General features: G+C 35.3%; 1 protein-coding gene across 2 annotated transcripts in view; it reads right to left on the bottom strand.

Moving 5' to 3' along the window:
• The window catches only part of GPR63 (G protein-coupled receptor 63), a 37,592-nt gene that overhangs the window by 6,578 nt on the left and 11,049 nt on the right, over positions 1 to 19,965 (bottom strand). The window contains exon 1 of one of the 2 annotated variants that reach the window (XM_012444302.2): positions 5,512 to 5,528. The exons of the other annotated variant lie outside the window; for it this stretch is intronic. The gene's annotated coding sequence lies outside the window, so the exon portion shown is untranslated. Of the gene's footprint in view, positions 1 to 5,511; positions 5,529 to 19,965 lie in introns of those variants that run through there. 2 annotated transcript variants of the gene reach the window in all.

Below are 19,965 nucleotides of genomic sequence, written 5' to 3'. Positions count from 1 at the left end.
TTCTTGGTTTGCTTTCTACTTATTTATTTATCCATTAATTCACCTATTTTTTCATTTTTAGTTTTTGAATTAAAAAATCGGCCGGGCGCAGTGGCTCACGCCTGTAATCCCAGCACTTTGGGAGGCCGAGGCGGGTGAATCACGAGGTCAAGAGATCCAGACTATCCTGGTCAACATGGTGAAACCCCGTCTCTACTAAAAATATGAAAAATTAGCTGGGCACGGTGGAGCGTGCCTGTAATCCCAGCTACTCAGGAGGCTGAGGCAGGAGAATTGCCTGAACCCAGGAGGTGGAGGTTGCGGTGAGCCGAGATCGCGCCATTGCGCTCCATCCTGGGTAACAAGAGCGAAACTCCGTCTCAAAAAAAAAAAAAAAAAATCATTCATTTTTAATTTCTTCCTAGAAGCTCCACCACCAATCATACTGGAGAAGTTACTCAAGTGGAGAAGAAAAATTATAAGTAAGAAGTCTTGGTCATATTTTCAGAAGTTCTATTTTTCTAAAGCTCTCTTTGCTTCTCAGTCTCTCTTCTCTCCCAAGTCCACCGACTTTCATCCTTTCTTTTCTGATATGTACACATCTATCTTCTCTATTTTCTTCTCCCTAAAAAAACAATCTTATTTTGTGTTAGCAACTTGATCGGAATATGTCAACCAAATAACAAAGATGAAGATGTTAAAGGAGAAATTACTAAAAAAATGTTCAGGTATGAAGAATCTATTCGAGAAAACTTAGAAACATATTTAGTTAGCTTGCTCCAAAAAGTTTCTTATCATCTTTCTCTTGTCCTAACCTCCAATTTCTTACTCATATATCTGCAATTCTAGAGTTTTCTGTAAGGGACTTTCTTAATCTGCTCTTTCACTCACACGTTTTGTGGTATGGGTTTTTCCTTCTGTAGGTCTTTACTGGAGAGGTAACCTCTTTATAGTTAAAAAGAGGTCTCTGGATTTCTGCCTAGATTTCTTTAATAAGCTCTTTAAAAACTGGGAAAAAAATAAATGCACAGAAGTTTAAAACAAAATTGCAATTTACTCATTATTTTGACTTAGAATTAGTCATTGGTTTTAAGGGTCATTGTCAAAATTTCATTCATTCATTTACGGGTGTATGATAGGTAGGGATATCACATTTGTAAGACCCAAGATCCAGCAATGCAGCCAAATCAGGGACTCCCTACCATACCTATATCTCTACAGTACCATCTTTTTTGTCCAGGACTGCCTTTATAAAAAGAAGAATCCTTATCTATTCATTCAAAATATCAACTTTACTACTTTCAATTTCACAGTTTAATTTATTTGCCCTTACTAGATTTTATCTATCCTTACATATTCAATTTGCAGCAGCTTAGTGTGGCATCTTATTAACCACAAAGGGGCCAAGGGGAAGAGAGAAGTGGTGGTTGGAAGATTACACCATAATCACCATCAGCCTCTACAGAAGTACCCTAAATGTAGATATAATTAAGAATAAAGACTGTGCTTAATTAGAAATTAACCTCAATACAAGCCTACCTCTAGAGAAAAACTATAAATGGACAAATGTGTATCTTAAGCCTAATGTGACAGTTAAAATTGTGTTTGACCAAGTAAACGAACATATATACCCATCCTGCACTATGACACAGTTTAAAATATTTCATTTCCTTGACCATGTTGAGGAACAAAACAAAAAATGGAATGAAGCCAAAGTAAAACCATAATTTAAAAGATGCCTTTTAACATGTTATGTCTGCATAGTCATAATTATCTTTCTACCATCAAAGCCTCCCACAACTTAACAATTCATTCAATATTTCATCAAATATTTATTTAAGAATCTACTCTGTGCCAGGTACTAAACAGAAAATGGTGATCAAATAAATGGTTTCTAAATTTCTGGTTAAAAATGCAGACTGCCACAGTCCACATCCACCAAATCATACTGAAATGACAGTAAAGGGATTTTTTTTTAACAAACTATATAAACCAAAAGGACAAGAGTTATAAATGAAAAGCACATTAGTAGATAAAGATTTTTTTTAATGTTTTAAGGCTAAAAAGCAAATGGTGTTGTCGTAACTGACTTAAGAAAGCGTAACAGAGAACAATTTACTCTCAATACTTTCAGGGAAATGGGCTTTGAAGAAACTGAAACAATCCTGTAGATCCCTAGAGAATCTCTGGATGCCAGTTACCACAGAAAGTATAGGTAGAGCTGAAAACTGGAAAACTGGCTGAAAATCAGAGCCATCAGAACCCCACTCCACACCTAGTTCTCCTCCTCTCTGAACAACCATGTGAAGGCACGTACCTCCATTTCAGTAGCCCAACTCTGTGGCTCAACTGAACCTGACAAGCACTACACTCGAAAATATCAGTGCAAGGCTGAAAACAAGGGGACTGAGTCAATGCATATTTAATTTGAGAACCTAGCTCCTTTCGCCATCCTGCTCTCAGGCTGCCAGAAGCCAGACACATGTTGCCCATGCAGAAGACTGAAGAGCTGTAACTAAACAGCCACAGAGAAAAAACCTCTAGATACTAACATCTGAGGTTTTCCAGTCACCTTGTATATGGAAGCCCACCCACTGTCAAACCAGCCCATGAACACATAGATTCTAATCAACTTTTCAGTGCCTATTAAATATAAACAATCAATTTCTCTAAGAAATAGTTTAACAAAAAGATTAAACAAAAACATTTTTGTAAACATTATGGAAAATAGAGGTTATAGTATTCTCTTGGTCCTCTTTCCTTAGTTTTACCTGCCTCTGGAGTGCTTTTTTTTGAGACAGGATCTCACTCTGTCACCCAGGCTGGAGTGCGGTGGCACAATCACAGCTCACTGCAGCCTCAACCTCTCAAGCTCAGGTGGTTCTTGGAGTGTTTTAAATACTTGTTTTATTTTCTGAAAAGGCTATATTCTCCTAGAAGGCAGCCATTGATTTTATTAATCCCATTGTTCCCTACAACCACTATGCTTTGCACATAGTCCAATAAATATTTGATAATTAAATACAATTTGCATTATGTTTTGTGGGATCAATTTTTTGTTTACTTATTTTAATATTCATGAAATATACACATAATTTAAAAAATAATTAGGTAAGTTTTAAGGTGATCATCAAACCCTGTCCCAACCTTCACTATCTCATTCCTGTTTTTAGAGGTACTCATTCTTAATTATTTTAAAGGTTTTTTTCATATATTTATTCCTTATATGTCTAAATAGAAGAAACCACTTTTTGGTTTATCAATTATAGATATTAACTCCTGATTTCCTGTAAGTATAAATGTAGAGTTAGCTGTCACAGCATTTCCCGACTTATTTCTCTTCCCTTTGTACTATCGAAATCTTTATTAGAAACTTTTGAATTATAGTAGTGTTTGTATTAATGTAGTTATGTAAATAGTATGTTTACTGATAAGCCAACAGAATATTTTCCTTTCTTAACTTTTAGAAATCCTAAAATTAATAATTCACTTATGTATTTATTCTCCATTTTTGTTTTGTTTTGTTTTGGCTGTTTGAATATTTTTGTGAAGTTTTTTGTTCAAGTCCTTTGCTAACCTTTCAGCTGAGTTGTTTATCTTTTTCTTATAAATTTGTTGGCATTTAAATATTCTGCAGGCTATGTGAGAAGCATGGTGCCAGCATCTGCTCCTGCTGAGGTTTCAGGAAGCTTAAAATCATGGTGGAAGGTGAAGGGTGAGAGCAGGAACAAGAGAGTGAGAGGGGTTGGTGCCACACCCTTTTAAAAAATCAGATCTTGTGTAACTCAGAGCAAAAACTCACTCACTATTGGGAGGACAGCGTCAAGCCATTCATGAGGGATCCACCCCATGACTCAAATACCTCTCATCAGGCCCAAACCTCCAACATTGGGGATTACATTTCCACATGAAATTTGGAGGAGACAAACATCCAAACCACGTCAGTATCATATTCTACGATACTGATTCTATTCTGATTCTATTCAGAGCAGGAATTTATGGAAATTACATGATTAATGAAGTTTGGGCTCAGTTCCAACTCCCACTCATCCCAGAACTCATGCCATGGTTATTCTACCAGTTTTGAAATGCAGAGTTAGAACAGACAAACTCATCAGCAGATTCCCTCACTGCTTCTCTAATCTGTGGAGCAAGGGCTATAATGGTAGGAAAGATGACTGCAAACCCCTAGAACTATCTATTTCTACCTATGAAAATAGTAAATCAAAACCAACATTTCATTCCTGCAGAGACTGCAAAGATTAGAGTTACCATCAAGGACTTGGAAGATGAAGGTGATCATTTCTGCCATATCTCTATTCAAGTTGCCATTTTGGCTTTGTAGAAAACAGATGGATTTTGAAGAGTGCAGACACTGTACCAGATGTGGTTTTACGGATGGAGCAAATATTTGCTGGCATCTGGTACATGGCTATTGATCTGTCAAATTCTGGTTTTCTCTATATGTGTTAGCAAAGACTACTTGAAGCATTTGCTTACCCTACCATCCTACCTCAGGGATCTGTCAAGTCTCTAGCACACTATCATAATCTAATCCACAGGGACCTTGGTTGTACTTCTATTCCACAGAATGTCACGCTGTCCATTACATGCTGACTACACAGTCTACAGATTCTGCAGGACCTGGCTCAAGCTTCTCAGGGCAGAGACTTCCCACCAGCCCCAGTCCCATTCCAATCCTCTAAAATGCTGTGCTCACTGCATATGCTCTAAAGGTTGGCCTTAATTCCACTGATCCCAGGATGCTGGGAAGAATCGAGTGGCACCATTTTGAAAAAACTGCTGCTCTAAAACTCTTCTACTCCATAATGGATAAACAGAAACTGGCTGCTGGTAAAGCCTAGGAGAGGACTAAGGGAATAACCCACGTATTCCAGCCAACTCATTACTAACAGCAGAATAAAACAGGTAGGACTTTGAAATACTGGCTTACTCAGAGCATCTGCTTTTGTCTTGAACAAAATGAAAGTCTAAAAGAAAGAAGAATGCCTAAGAGAAAGAAGAGCTCTTGTCTTGTCATTATGGAGCATCCCTCTCTCATTCTGGACCAGTGGCTGCACTTGAAGAGAAAAAATGTCACATCATTGTCCTTCTGCTTTTTGGCACACTCTTAGCCAAGAAGAATTTCACTTAGTCCTCTCTTCATCCCTATCTTTCCTCTCATCTAAGAAAGAAATAAAACTGCAAACTAAGAGAGGAAAGAAAAAAAATGTATCACATAAAAATGTATATTCCTTCCTATATTAGGTCCTTGATCCATATCCACAGATTCCAATTAAAACAGGGGGAATGGTAGTCGAAGGACACACCAGCATGGAAGTATACTCCCAAGTTCTGTTACGAAAAATGTGGAACCAGAAATAAAGAACCAACTATTTCACTTCAGAAGCAATGCGATTTTCAACTTTATTTCATTAAAAAAAAAAAAGGCAATCACTTTCACTGGGCAACCTACTTTGCAATTAAAAGAATAGTCCATAAATAAATTTAGATCACTATAATAACATCTACCTTTTTGTGTTGTTGAATTCGGTTATTCTCCAGTTTATCTGTAAGCAGAGTCAAAGGAAGCTTTGAACAAACAAATCAAAAAAGAATAAACAATAATCACACAGAGTAGGACAGGGTAAGGAAGAGCTTATTTAACATTATTTTTTTATATAGGGCACATTGTCATGGCATCAAAATTACACTTATTTGCAAGGTATATCTAACTTAAAACCTATATCCAATAAAGCTAAAGGAAAAAAATGCTATGTATACATTTAAATATGAACCACAAGTAGTGTTCTATATTTATAACGCTGCTCCATTCCTAATATATTTCTAATTCCAACCAGAATTCACCACAAAAGAGATTAATTTCCTTACTAATGTTCAAAGGAACACTTAGTTCTTCCATGGACATTTTAAAAATTGGATTATTAAGCACAAGGATTTATTTGCCTTCCTGTTACTTTTTCCCCATAAATGCTAAAAAGAAATTAAACTAAATGTCAGCAAAGGCTCTGTTTCAGAGAATATGCTAAGTGACTTCTGATGACAATTAAAACTGAAACAAAAGTGGCAGGAAAGGTCAGTATTTAATATAAGTGCAAATTAATTGAAAACTTTAAAATTTACTTTTAAGTGGCTAATAGATTAACCTTCTAGAACCCTTTGAGAAATGAAAAAAAACAAAAGAAGTGATAAGTCCTATGGGTGATAAGTTTTGTTCACATTCCCTTTGTCTCCTATTTCTGTTTCTTTTTAATTTTTTTACATTTCATTGATGCATAATATTCTACCTATTCATGGGGTACATGTGAGCATTTGTTACATGTATAGACTGTATAATAATCAAGTCAGGGTATCTGGAGTATCCATCATCTAGAGTATTTAACATTTCTTTGTATTGGTAACATTTCAAGTTCTCTCTTCTAGCCAGTTTGAAATATAAAGAACATTGTTGCTAACTATAGTCACCCTACTCTGCTACTGAACATTAGAACTTATATCTTCTATCTAACTGTATGTTTGTATCCATTAACCAATCTCTCTTCATCCCCCCTTCCTCTTCTGGTATTTTCATAGCTTCTGGTATCTACCATTCTATTCTCTACCTCCATGACATAACTTCTTTAGCTCCCACATGAATAAGACATGTGGTATTTGTCTTTCTGTTCCTGGCTTATTTAACTTATCATAGTGACCTCCAGTTCCATCCATATTGCTGCGAATATCATGCTTTCATTTTTTATGGCTAAATTAGCACTCCATTGTGTACATATACATGTTCTTTATCCCTTTGTCTGTTGATGGACATTTACGTTGATTCCATATCTTTGCTATTGTGAATACTGCTATGATAAACATGCAACCACAGGTATCCTTGGATATACAAACTCCTTTTCCTTTGAATACATACCCAGTACTGAAATTACTGAATTATATGGTAGTTCTACCCTTTGTTTCTAGAGAAAACTCGATACTGACCCAGTGGTCATTCAAGAGCATATTTAATTTCCATATATTTGCAAAATTTCCAAAGTTCCTCCTGTTATTGATTTCTACTTTTATTCTATTGTCATCTGCAAAGATACTTGATATGGTTTTGATTCTGTTGGGATTTGTTTTGCATCCCAACATATGGTTTATTCTAGAAAAATGTTCCATGTGCTGATGAGAAGAATGTGTGTTCTGTAGCTGTTGGATGAAATAGTCTGAAAATGTCTGGTTGGGCCAATCCAAGATTTCTTTGTTTATTTTCTGCCTAGATGATATAATGCTGAGAATGGGGTGTTGAGGTCCCCTACATATTCTTGAGTCTCCCCTACAAGTCTGTTTTGCTTTTAAGATATCTTCTATTCTTTGATCTTTATCTCTGAGCAATGACTACAATTATATATTCTCTGCCTCTGAGGAATAACTATGATTTATTAACATAAGCAAGAGCCATAAAGACGGTATCATATGAACATCTGCATAAGACTACCAGATGCTAAACTGGGATACAAAACCTTATGTAAAGAGTGGTACTATTTGAAATGTAAGATATTAAAAAATTACTATAAAAATGCAACAAAAAAGAAAACAATTCAAGTATTATTTGTTACTTCAAAGCAAAAGAAAAAAAAATTTTGTAAATGACATTCAAAGGTACTCAGAAAATAACCCATAGACTTGATCTCCAACTTTATGTCTAATACATAAATATTATATACATATAAAACCTTAGTAAGTTTTCAAGCAAAGGAGGAAATGTAAATTATAGATGAGGAAGCTGAGCCACAAGGAATCTACATAACTTGCCCAAGGATACACAGCTAGTAAACAGTAGAGCAAGGATTAGAACTCAGGTCAACTGCCTCTTGTCTGTGAGTCATCATGATATTAGCAGCAGAATAAACATCTTATTCCAGAAAAAGAAAATAAAATTAAGATGTGCAATTATAGCTACCAATTCCTAAATGCCCACTATGTACCAGACCTTAACATATATTATTCCTAATCCTGACAAACCAGCCAAAGACAGAAGTTACGTTGCCCATTTGCAAGAAAAGTAAACCAAGGCTCAGAGGGTGATGTGCTGCCAATCACACAGCTGGTGGGAGGGCTGGAATTAGAACCCAGGGCACCTGGCTCCAAAGTTTCTGCTCTTTTCAAATGTTTTGCTGCTTCTCATATCACCTATGAAACAGAATGGGACTTTTATTCCACTTAATATAGCAGTTTGCAATGTTAAAAATGCTGTCCCTCATCCCTAGTCTAATACCTTGAGGGTTTTATTTTTAGACCAGCCTTCCCCAAAGGCTTCAAGTTTTCTTCAGAACACTATTCCCTGAGGGCCTGAGGCAGCATGAGAGCAGATAATGTTTTACAAAATGACCAAAAAAATGTAGGGCAGTGACTAAAACAAGGACATTTTTGTGAGTTATATCATACTTTCATAATTAATAGAGCCAAAATGTGGATAAGGAAAATTCCATTATCCCTTATTCTCAGACACAATTTTCATACTGCTGACTAAAAATTAAACTGTTTGGATGATTTCTTGAAATCCAAACAAGAGTTGGATAAACTATGGGAAGGAAGAATGTTTTAGATTTTCTAAATTTTTATGTGCATGCTTTAGAACTCTGAAATCAGCTTAAAGTGGTCGTAGGCTTCAGCTCCTTCAAAATGCGACTGGTAAGGTTGACACTCAGCATTTATTGAATGCTTCCAGGAGCGAGATTAATTTAACTTCATGTGAGGAAGCCAAGGCATATAATTCCCCTTTTAAATTTGTGTAGATTTATAAAACAGGTACTTTCTGATATATCCCAAAGGAGAATTTGATCTTAAGTTACTGATTTGCATGGATGTAAGAAGGAAGATAACAACTTAAAATTGGAATGGCTCTGATTCTACTTATAGGTATTATCTAAAATAGTCAAACTCATAGAAGCAGAGAATAGAATGGTAGTTGCCAGGGACTGGGGAGGGAGAGAAATGGGAAAGTGTGCTTTAATAGTTATAAAGTTTGTTATGCAGGATAAATAAGTTCTAATAATCTGCTGTACAACATAGCACTTGTATTAACAATAGAGTATTGTGTACTTTAATATACGTTAAAAGGACAGATCTGATATTGTGTTCTTACAAGAACACACACATACAAAACAACATGAGGAAAATTTTGGAAGTGATGAATATGTTTAGCTCCTTGGCTATGGTGAAGGTATCACAGGTGTATGCATATGTACAAACTCTTCAAGATGTGTATGCTAAATGTGTATAATTTTTTCTATACCAATTAAGCTAAAAATTGAGATGCCTCACGAACTTAGACTTGAGGTGATACACGTAAATGAAATATATAAATCAATAACTAGACAAACTTTTCATAGAGATAAACCACTGAACATAGCATGACATAAGAAAACACACCCAAAGGATTTTCTGCTCCTATCTCTACAATATTTTTTAATGCAATCCACTTCATGTTAATATGACCTGTACCACATACCAGATACCAAGAAAGAATACAAAAGAAAAGGGGACACAACCCTTACCTTCAAAAACATTGAAACAGTATAAAGATTAACAATAAAGCTAATTATTCTGGTCTATTAATATAATATCTTCAAATATATGGATTCTTACTTGTTAATACAGGCAATATTACACATTAAAAATTCTTAAAAATCAATTAATAATAATGTATATTAGTAAGTAAATCATAAATAGAAGATGCAAAAGAACCCATTGTTTGAAACAGTGTTCAGTCTTACTCAACTAAAAATGAGAATTCAAATGTAATGCAATGTTAATGCTTTGCCTAGATTTTCAAAGGTTTAAATAAGATGAAAATAATTCTAGCAAGTTGATACTCCACCAATGGGAATGTAAGCTTGTAGTAACAGGAAGCTATTTCAACAGCCTTGAAAACATTCCTAGAGGCCGGGCGCAATGGCTCATGCCTGTAATCCCAGCACTTTGGGAGGCTGAGGCGGGCGGATCACGAGGTCAGGAGTTCAAGACCAGACTGGTCAACATGGTGAAACATATTCATCACTTCCAAAATTTTCTTCATGTTGTTTTATATGTGTGTGTTCTTGTAAGAACACAACACCATGCCCAGCTAATTTTTGTACTTTTTTGAAATTTTTTTGGAAAAAAAAGAAATTTTAATACAAAATTTAATTTTGCATAAAAAATACAATTTTTTTTGAAATTTTTTGTGAAAAAAAGAAATTTTTATACAAAATTTAATTTTGTATAAAAAAATACAAAAATTAGCTGGGCATGGTGGCTCGTGCCTGTAATCTCAGCTACTTGGGAGGCTGAGGTAGGAGAATTGCTTGAGCCCGGACCCGGGAGGTAGAGGTTACAGTGAGCAGAGATCGCACCACTGCACTCCAGCCTGGGCTACAGAGTGAGATTCCATCTCTTAAAAAAAAAAAAAAAAAAAAAAATTCCTAGAGACTTCCACTTTAGCACATAAAGTCAAGCCTGTAGCAGACCAACACTCCCACCAAAAACAACCAAAAAACTGGACAGTATTTTTAAACCTCTTTGAAGGCATCTAAGAATCACCAAAGCAGGGAGAACCTGAGAGGCTATCAGAGAGAAGAAAAGTATAGAAAAGTGAGGTGCTCTGCAATTTGTGTTATTTTTCACCTGAAGGCATGAGCTAATTCTGAAACGCTAGCTCAGAGGTTTTCTCAAGGCAGCTGAGAAACCAAGAGACTGCAAAGCGGCAGCTGAAAGGATTAAAAGCCACTTAAAAGCTTTAAAGTCTGGTAAAAGGGGCAGCTGAAAGGCTGGGAAGCTGAGCAGAGCAGAGTCTCAGTGGACTGGAAGCTGGTGTTCTGGGTTCATGGAAAGGTGGGGGGAAACAACATCTGAAAGATGTCACCCTTGGAATAGGCGTAAACAAAAAATTCAAGAGCCCTCATAACAACAGAATATCAGACTCTAGTTAGCTTAAGTTTAAGTTTCTTAATGTTTATTACATTTCCAAATCAAATATATTTTTAAGACACCAACAGGATGTCAAAAGCACTGGCTATAAAGATTGATAAATTCAACAAAAGGCAAAATTATGAGAACAGAAAGCCAAGCCAAAAAACAGAAGACATTTGCAATTACATACTGACAAAGAACCCATCCTTTGAATAGATATATTTAAATGTCAACAAATTTATAAGAAAAAGATAAACCCAGCTGAAAGATAAGCAAAGGATTTGAACAAAACTTCACAAACATATCCAAACAGTCTAAACAATACAAAACAAAATACGACATATGTACAGGTGTTCTTCCTCACTACTCATCAGGGAAACGCAAATAAGAATCACAATAAAATAAAAATTCATCAAAATGACTAAAGTTTTAAAAATATGTATACAGTATACCAAATACTGACCAGAATGCGGTGCAAATGAAACTTTCATTCATTACTATTGCAAGTGGAAACGGGTAACTAGAGAACAGTTTGATGTCTATGGCAAATTTGTGGTTATGCCTGCTCTGTTACCCAGTAATCCCAGTCCTGACTAATGAACAGAAATGCTTACATTTGTATACCAAAAGTTAAATACAAGTATATTTGTAAAAGCATTATTTGAAATAACCAAATATTAGAACAGCAAAAATGTCCAGCAATAGAACTGATAAATCAATGTCATTATATTCATACAATCAAACACTACACAGCCAAGAAAATAGGCAAAACTACTATAACGCAACACATGAATGAATCTCACAAATATAACATTTAACAAAAGACACAGACACAAATATGTATATACAATACTATTCAATTTATACAAAATTCAAACACAGGCACAATTGATCTATGGTGTTAGTAGTTTACTGGTTACCTTTGAGGAAGAGTAGGAGTCATGACTGGGAAAAAGTTTCTGGGAGGTTCATATATTCATTTATTTTTCAACTTTCACTGAGCTGTGCCCTTATGATTGGTCCATCTTTCTGCTTATATGTAAAACTTCAAAAAATTTATGAAAATTAAATATTAAAACTTTCTAGAAATTTTATTTCTTAGGATCCACACTTAAGAAATAATTTTATACTATCCAAAGAAATCTATAGATTCAAAGCAATCCCTATCAAAATGCCAATGACATTCTTCAAAGAAATATTTTTTTTTAATGCTAAAATTCGTATGGAGCCACAGAAGATCCCTTATAGCCAGAATAATCCTGAGCAAAAAGTTGTTCAAAAAAATTTCATGGCCAGGCGCAGTGGCTCAGGCCTGTAATCCCAGCACTTTAGGAGGCCAAGGTGGGTGGATCACCTGAGGTTAGGAGTTCGAGACCAGCCTGGCCAATGTGGTGAAACCCCATCTTTACTAAAATACAAATATTAGCCAGGTGTGGTAGCGCATGCCTGTAATCCCAGCTACTTGGGAGGCTGAGGCAGGAGAACTGCCTGAACCTGGGATGCAGAGGTTGCAATGAGCCGACATTGCACTATCACACTCCAGTCTGGGCAAAAGGGCAAAACTCCGACTCAAAAAAAAAAAAATTTTCATGTTATGTCACAGTAAGAAATTTGAAGCAATTAAAAGGTTTACATTTAAAAAACAGATTGAATTATGTGATTCAAAAACTAAAACTGTTTTTGAAGAATATTTAATAACACATGAAAATATTATGCTAGTATGTTGACTGAAGAAAAGTTGTATATATAATATGTTCCCATTATGTTTTGAAAAATTTTTAAAGAAATTTGAAGAAAACATATCAAAATATTAGCATTTATCAGAGTAAACAGGCAACCTACAGAATGGGAGAAAAGTTTTGCAATCTACTCATCTGACCAAGGTCTAATATCCAGAATCTACAAGAAACTTAAAAAAATTTACAAGAAAAACACAAACAACCCCATCAAAAAGTGGGTAAAAGATATGAACAGGCACTTCTCAAATGAAGACATCTACCAGGTGTGGTGGCTCATGCTTGTAATCCCAACACTTTGGGAGGCCAAGGCGGGTAGATCATGAGGTCAGGAGTTTGAGACCAGCCTGGCCAAGATGGTGAAACCCTCATCTCTACTAAAAATACAAAAATAAGCTGGGAGCAGTGGCGGGTGCCTGTAATCCCAGCTACTCGGGAGGCTGAGGCAGGTGAATCACCTGAATCCGGGAGGCGGAGGTTGCAGTGATCGGAGATTGCACCATTGCACTCTAGCCTGGGCAATAGAGCAAGACTCTTCTCTCAAAAAAAAACAAAAAACAAAAAAAAGAAGACATTTATGCAGCCAACAAACATATGAAAAAAACCTCATCATCATTGGTCATTAGAGAAATGCAAATCAAAACCACAATGAGATACCATCTCATGCCAGTTAGAATGGCAATCATTAAAAAGTCTGGAAACAACAGATGCTGGCAGGGCTATGGAGAAATAGGAACACTTTTACACTGTTGGTGGGAGTGTAAATTAGTCCAACCATTGTGGGAGAAAATGTCCCGATTCCCCAAGGATCTGGAACCAGAAATACCATTTGACCCAACAATCCCATTACTGGGTATATACCCAAAGGATTATAAATCATTCTACTATAAAGACACATGCACACGCATGTTTACTGCAGCACTGTTTACAATAGCAAAGACTTGGAACCAACCCAAATGCCCATCAATGATAGTCTAGATTTAAAAAAAAGTGGCACATATACACCATGGAATACTATGTAGCCATAAAAATCAATGAGTCCATGTCCTTTGCAGGCACATGGATGAAGCTGGAAACCATCATTCTCAGCAAACTAATACAGGAACAGAAAACCAAACACTGCATGTTCTCATTCATAAGTGGGAGTTGAACAATGAGAACACATGGATACAGGGAGGGGAACATCACACATGAGGGCCTGTCAGGGCGGGTAGGGGGGCAATGAGACGGAGAGCATTAGGACAAATACCTAATGCATGCAGGGCTTAAAACCTAGATGATGGGTTGATGGGTCCAGCAAACCACCATGGCACATGTATACCTATATAATAAACCTGCATGTTCTGCACATGTATCCCAGAACTTAAAGCAAAATAAAATAAAGAAAAAGAAAAACCCAACTAAATTGCCTTAAAAAAAATTTTTTTAATGACATATATTTCTGATCAGTAGGACTGTCTGTGGTACATTTTTTTCCAGCTTTTCCTTATTTCCCAAATCTTGTAAAATGAGTACTTAGTTTTCTTATAGTCAGAAAAAAAAATTCTTGAACATTTCATATATTATAAATATATATGTTAGTATTTCCTTTCAATGTTCATAAGACAAATTCCTTAAAAAAAGAAAAACTCCTTAGGAAATACAATAAGACAGCAAAATAAGCATTCTCCTGCCAATCTCGTCATGTCTGTTGTCCATGAAATAAGATATTTAAACATTTAGAAACTAGTGACAGGAGGAACTACTCAAATGGACCTTGTTAGGTAAGTGTTACTGTTATTATGCAAGGAATGTACTCTCATCGGTAAAGGGCACACATTTCTTATGAGCATAGGATTTTGCTATCCCCTAAAGAATAAAATTTAAATATGGTACTTTACCTAGTCACTACTTTTAAATGTGCCCCATATTTCCTGCAATTATTTACCCAGTAATCTAAAAAACAGTCTTTATCTTTTCATATTAATCTCTAGGTCACCTTTCTGGTTTCCACAAATATTCCCTCAGAATCAATGCAATTTTTTTAAAAAAAGCAAAACAAGCCAAAAAAAAGCCTGCTTATTTTGTTATTTTCATGCTATTCCACTAGAAATGTTTTTTTTCATCCAGCTTTAGAGTTGAACTGAATTTCTGGGTAGACCTTAGCATGCCACTCACTTTTTTAACCTGTTCCCTTAGCAACTCTGTACTCATCTGATCCCATACGCCTATCTTCAGGATTAGGCATTTAATTTTTTCTTAATAGTCACAAAGTTAGCACCAATTTCTAAGGACTTAAAATTAGTTTATCTAATCAAAACTAAATGTTTATGCCATCATACTGGTGGTATTTCTTCTAAAAATGCTGGTACTTTCTTCTCCACTGCATCTCACTGCAAGTGCTTTTGGTGTGTTCTTTGGAAGGAATAAAAAGTCAGGCAGGGATACAATAGTCTTTCTCTTAAGCACTTCCACACTCTTCCTTCAGAAGCTCATTGTGCCCGCCTTGGCAGTGGTCAGAGCACCTGGTTGCTATTTACAAACTGTGTCACTGGTCAGGTTACTTAACATCAGGTTTCTCATCAGAAAAATGGAAATGACCATGGCGCAGTTTAGCTCATGAAGTTATGCAAGGATTAAGCAAGATAGCAAATGTTAAGTATTGACATAATAGTGCTCAATAAATATGCACTAGCAGTTTCACTTAGGTCAGAAAAGAAATTCACATCATCTACAACAGCAACCTTTGGTGACATTTAGGATTCTACTTCTTCATCCTTGCAAATGATTATTTTTTCCACACCTCACCTCAAGCTGAGTTTAAACGTCTTTCTCACTTCAAGATACTGCTCTGTGATTCTGATAAGATACCTTTGTTTCTCTTCCTCTAACTTACCTTTTTATTTCAAAAAAGTGACTTTCAAAAATCTCTTTTCAGGAAAAAAAAGGTACAGCTTCTTTTGTCTTTTTACTACTTTAGACAGTGGCAGAATTCTATATATTTCTTACTCAACTGTCTAGGAATAGTCTACTACAACCATGCCCAGATTATTTCTCTATCTCCAGATGCAACTGTAGCCTAGCTTACTTGTTCTTCATAACAACACTTTTTGTTGCTGACTATGGTTATCCCTGAGAGCTTCAGCCACATCAATTCAACAAATAAGTCTCAGGCAACAATCATGTACCAAGCCCAGTGCTAGCTGTTTGAGATTCACATATGGCATGATGTCTACTAAAAACAAGTGAAAGACACATATACATACACCATGGTTTCCTCTTTCTTTCCACACGTCCAGATAACATCACTGTATGAGATGGTACAAGCATAATCTCTTGGCATAATAGACACATCTGGTAGACTCCTTACCCTACTGCCCTATCAACCAGGTACATTGTTTCTAAGGGCATCATAGAAATTTCATAGAATGTAGAATCAGAAGACCTTCACAACACCACCAGATACCTCAAATAAACTCATGATTATATATACAACAGTCAACCATACACACACACTTTAAAAAAAAAAAAAAGGATGGATCCTCAGTTCTTTGGTCCTGCACTATGTAAATGTAATACATTACCATACTAATTCCAATAATGAAACAAAGAAAATAAAGAATTATGAAATTTTTTCATGAGTGGAAAACCAGAAAATAACACAAGGGAAACATCACTGAAATAAAGATTATTCTGCTCTAAAGTACACCACTTCAAAATAGGATTGGTGAAGAGCAATGTTGACTCATCCTCAAAACTAATGGTGATGTTTTGACCTTGATTCACTGCTATGATCAAAATAATTATGGTTAACTTGGGAAGGTTCTGAAAAAAGGTTTAAAGGTCATACTTAAAATACCTAGAGTTTAAAAATCTATTAAATATAACTTCAGTTTTAGTATTCAAAACGGCCACCAATAAAAAGAAATGTTGACAGCGTCATCGTGTGCCAACTGAAATTATTTTCACTTGCACATCTCTCCCTGATACTCAGTCTTCCACCATGCTATCCGTGTATACTATAAAAATCTTTGACATATACTTTTCAACTTGACTTACACATTTCTTTAAATACATTTCCATCCTTCCTTAAAACAAACAGTTGCTAAGCACCTGCTCTAAGTCAGCTTCTGACTAAGCACTGCTTACAATGAGGAACAAACTGGATATATCTCCTGATCTTATGTAACTTGCGAGTCCATCGGGGAGATTCATACTAAATACACGGTAACTACTGGGTTATGCCATGATGCACGTGCTATGAAGAAAAACTCAGGATGCTACAAGAGTGAAAAACAATGAAAACATAATTCCTCATTTATAGTCATCTACCATTTAATGATATTTTAGCTAAGGACAGATCACTATACGACAGTGTTTCCATAAGATTATAATGCAGCTGAAAAATTCCTAGCACCTAGTGACATCGTAGCCATCATGGCTTTCTAGTACAACACAATATTCATGTGTTTGTAGTGATGCTGGCATAAACAAACCTCCTTTGCTGCCAGTTGTATAAAAGTCTAGCATGTACAGCACATAATACTGAGTAAACATAATAAAGGATATTACTGGTTTATATATTCACTATTCTATACTTTTTATTGTTATTTTAGAGTATACACTTACTTATTAAGATTTTCAAAAATTAACATAAAACTGCCTTAGACACATCCTTCAGGAGGTATTCCAGAAGAAGGCATTGTTATCACAGGAAATGATAGCTCCAAATGTTATTGCCCCTGAAGACCTTCCAACGGGACAAGCTATGGCGGTGGAAGAGAGTCATACTGATCCTGGCCCTGTGTAGGCCTAAGTTATTGTGTTTGTTTGTGTCTTAGTTAACTTTTTTGTTAAAAGTTAACAAAAAAATTTTTTTAATAAAGCTTATAGAATAAGTATATAAAGAAAATATTTGTATACGAATGTACAATGCTTTCATGTTTTAAGCTGTTGTTACAAAAAAGTGAAAAGTTTTAAGAAATTAAAAAGTGTATACAATAAAAAATTTACAGTAAGATAGTTATTAATGAAGAAATTTTAAAAATAAATTTAGTGTAGCCTTAAGTATATTGCTTTTATAAAGTCTATAGTAGTGTACGTTAAGATTCCAGACTTTTATATTCACTTACCACTCATTCACTAAGTAACCTTCCATCCTATAAGCACCATTCATGGTAAGTGCTCTATACAGGGTACCATTTTTTCTCGTTTACACCGTATTTTTACTGTACATTGCCTACAGTATTCAATACAACAGTAACATGCTTTATGGGTTTGTAGCCCAGAGACAACAGCCTATACTATATAGCCTAGGTGCAGAGCAAGCTATACCATCTAGGCTTGTTTAAGTGCACTCTATGATGTTAACACGATGAAGAAATTGCCTAATGATTCATTTCTCAGAACACTTACGTGTCCATGTTTTCTTATAACACTCTCTAAATCTCATGCTCTATGATAGTACAATATTATTCACTAAGATGAATCTCTAACTACTAGGCTAAAGACTTGTGTATTTTAGTTTTGAAGTTATAGGTTATTTGTTAGTTTGGTAGGGAAAGAGTAGGAAAGAATAGGTCATGCGGAATAACAGCAGAAAGAAAACAAAGACCAGAAACAGATGTCTTTCACTGTAAGAACAGATAAAATTTTACAATATGCATGTGGTCCTGAAAAAGTCTTCTAAAATAAAAATGCTGAAAAACCATTTTAAATTCAAGAATAATGTTTCTTGAAACCTCACTAGCTGAAAAGACTCTACTGAATCCTATTATAAAGCAGAATTCATCTAAAAAAAGACTAACTCCTCTAAAATAATCCCATTTCTACTATTTCTAAATTTTAATATTCAGTCAAGTTTTCTGTACAACCAACGGGAAAGGACTACTCCAAGTAAAAGGGCTACATAATTGCCATTCTAAATTCAAAGTACTGCATGTCACCTACCAACATAAACCCTGCTCACTCGCTCCCCACCAAAAATATGCCTTATCAAAAAAAAAATGTTTTAAGGTAAATCTGCAATATTCATTTTGAACTTTTAAAAATTAAAAAAAAAGGTGATAAAATGGCTGTATTCTTAAAATCAAAGAATAATTTATCGTCATGTACCACAGTCACATGAGAGAAAGGGTCCAGCGGGAGGCTGTGGCGTTTGGTTGTTACTGGGTTTCCCACTGATAGTGTCACAAGTGATTGTCCCCACACAGTAAGACACCTACCAGTAGTCTTCTAGTTCTCTGCTCAAAGATTAAAGCATCAGTAAAAGCTTTGCAAGTTCACAAAGAGCTGATGCAACTTTAATATTAAGACTTGTAAGATCAAGGGCCCACAGGAAGTTCATCGGCTCAGTGTTAACTGTGCACACAATAGTTAGAAATGCAATTCCTGGATTTTCTCTCAAACAAAAGATACAGAAAGAAAAGTATGAATATTGCTTATAAATATCACTGCTTATTCTTATGTAAAGCTTTTCCATTTGTATTATACCTCACTCATGCTCACTCCTCGTTTTATTTCTTCTAGCAAATACGGCCTATGAGAGATTGACTAACACCAGAAAGTGGTGTGTATATGTGTACGTATGTGTATATTCAATATATATTCAATTAGGGCAAAAACCACTGCAACAATGTGGCCCAAATGCTGGGTTTGTATAATAGGTGATGAAACAAATGTGAAAATTCTTATATGCAAAAAATTTACTACACTGAAATTGAGCAGGAAAAAAATCAGACTTGAACATAGGTTCTGGGAGAAACAACATTCAGTGAAATGATCAAGTCTCAAGTTTGTATTAGATAAAAAAGAAAATTCTCCCTCCTACAAGGGCCACAAACTAAATGGATTCTTTATAAAATGTGGCTTTTGATATGAGTGTCTCCTGTCTACTAAAAAATAATAGCTACTAGACGGACTGTTTTCAGGAACTTTATTACAACCTGGAATCTAGATATGAGCAAAGATCTTACCAAAGTGACATTCTATTATGTATACTTCAAAGATTATTTCTATTCTGGTGCCTGTTTACTGAAGGTGAGGAAAATTAAAAGGACAAAAAGACTTTAAAACTGAAAATATAAAAAGAGCACAGAAAATAGTAAAAGCTTAATTTAATGACATGGAAGATTAATTTTATTCCATCATCACCTGATGAATGGAATCATTATCCAAAGACAATCAAACTGATTACTTAGTCTTTTTTTTTTATTCAGCTTCCTTTACCAGTATACTTGCTATTATTGTTAACCTACAGCAACTGAGTATGGAGAGATATAATGCTGAAGTTCTTCAACTCTTTCTAGTAACTAACTGTTCA

Source organism: Aotus nancymaae, unplaced genomic scaffold (assembly GCF_030222135.1).
Source record: "Aotus nancymaae isolate 86718 unplaced genomic scaffold, 86718_ANA_hifiasm-v0.15.2.pri h1tg000040l, whole genome shotgun sequence".
Taxonomy (NCBI): domain Eukaryota; kingdom Metazoa; phylum Chordata; class Mammalia; order Primates; family Aotidae; genus Aotus; species Aotus nancymaae.
This window is presented reverse-complemented; position numbering and strand designations above follow the sequence as displayed.